Below are 1,762 nucleotides of genomic sequence, written 5' to 3'. Positions count from 1 at the left end.
GCCCCGGGCCCGACGCTCGTCGCCCGCACTAGGTCACCAGGTCGGGGCCGTCGTCGGGGCTGCGAGGCCCCGGGCCCCGGGCCCGACGCTCGTCGCCCGCACGAGGGGACCCGGTCGTGGCCATCATCGGGGCTGCAAGGCCCCGGGCCCCGGGCCCGACGCTCGTCGCCCGCACTAGGCCACCAGGTCGGGGCTATTGTCGGGGCTGCGAGGCCCCGGGCCCGACGCTCGTCGCCCGCACTAGGCCACCAGGTCGGGGCCGTCGTCGGGGCTGCGAGGCCCCGGACCCCGGGCCCGACACTCGTCGCCCGCACTAGGCTACCAGGTCGGGGCCGTCGACGGGGCTGGCTCCGGGCCCGACACTCGTCGCCCGCATGAGGGGACCGGATCGGGGCCGTTGACGGGGCTGCGAGGCCCGGGGCTCCCGGCCCGACACTCGTCGCCCGCACGAGGGGACCCGGTCGTGGCCGCTGGTGGGACTGTGAGCGTGTGTTTGCTTTTCTAAGTCCTTGGGTCGACCAGGTGGCCACAGGAGCACGCCCTGTCGTCGATGGGTATGTTTTTGGGGACCTGTGACCCGGGCCCCCATCTGAGGGGGTGGCTGTATCGCATAGGTTGTCCCCGTTGTCCCCTGGAAGGGCATTTGTACGCCTGCAGTTGTCATTTTGGATCTGCAGGTAGGTGCTGACACGCTGTCTCCTGGCGACCGTCGCCAGGAGAGCTGGGCCCCTGGGTTCGCGTCTGGGGGGCAGGGGGAGAGCGCGATGGGCTGCCGGCGGCCTGGCGTCGGACTGCGTCTCCCCTGCCCATCCGGCGGCCGAGCTGCCTGCCTGGGTTCGTGCGGCAGCTTCGGTGTGCGATCCCGGTTGAGCCCTGCGACGGTGCTGCCATCTCCGGCTTACGATTTGCCCCGAGAGCGGCGGGGGTGAGGCCGGGCGCTGGGTCCTATACCCGTGTCCGCTCTCTGCCGCAGGCGGCCCGTTGTGTAGCGGTGGCTGACGAGACCCCTTCCTGAGACTGAGTCGGTAGTAGCGGCTTCATGCCGTGTGTGCGTGTCAGGCGTTCCTCCGCTGGGGTTGGCCACCGCCGCTGAGGAGGCAAGGGGCCGGTGAGGCTGCGACGGACCCCCTCTCTGGCGGCTGTCCTCGCCGGGCGTGACCCCCTGTGCCTCGCGTGATGTCACAATTCCAGACCGCGACTGACCGATGTGGTGATGTGGCGCTCTCCCGGGCCGGGCCTAAGCCGCTTACAGACGAGGGACGGCCGTTCATGGCGAATGCTGCCGAGCTTCTCGTTCTGTCTTGCGGGCTCCTGGTTCCTCTTTCCCCTGCCTCGGTGCGGTGGGAGAGGCCAGGGGTGCGGAACCCGGCTCGATCTCCGCTCCCTCTGCCTCGTGCCGCCTGGAGGTGCGCTGGTGTGGGGGTCCGGGCGGGGGTCCTCGGACGTGGCGGACACCCTTCGCCCTCTGCCGTGCCGGCGTGTCACGGCGTGGGCGGGCCCCCTCCCGCGGTGGTGTGGGGCTCGTCCGGCAGAGTCCGGCTCTGCTCGGCTCTGTGCGGTGCTCCTGGAGCGGTCCGGGTCGTTTGCCTTTCAGGCGCCTGGAACCGAGTGGTGGTGTCGCTCCCTTGCCACCCCAGCGTGCGCTCTCCCGGGTGTGCCGCTGCAGCCTCCTCGCTGGTGTGTGCTGCCTGGTGTGCGGGAGCCTCTGGGGGGTCGAGGTGGTGAGGAAAAGGAAGCGTTGGGCGCAGCACCGGCTGCTGCT

General features: G+C 71.2%; 1 long non-coding RNA gene across 1 annotated transcript; it reads left to right on the top strand.

Annotated features, from left to right (window-relative positions):
* Window positions 1-492, top strand: LOC121162703. The gene is made up of 2 exons (XR_005884834.1): window positions 1-113; window positions 326-492. It is a non-coding gene; the product is annotated as an uncharacterized LOC121162703 (long non-coding RNA).
* The last annotated feature ends 1,270 nt before the right edge of the window (window positions 493-1,762 follow it).

Source organism: Ochotona curzoniae, unplaced genomic scaffold, assembly GCF_017591425.1.
Source record: "Ochotona curzoniae isolate NIBS_2020 unplaced genomic scaffold, NIBS_Ocur_1.0 contig_533, whole genome shotgun sequence".
NCBI classification, from domain to species: Eukaryota; Metazoa; Chordata; class Mammalia; order Lagomorpha; family Ochotonidae; genus Ochotona; species Ochotona curzoniae.
This window is presented reverse-complemented; position numbering and strand designations above follow the sequence as displayed.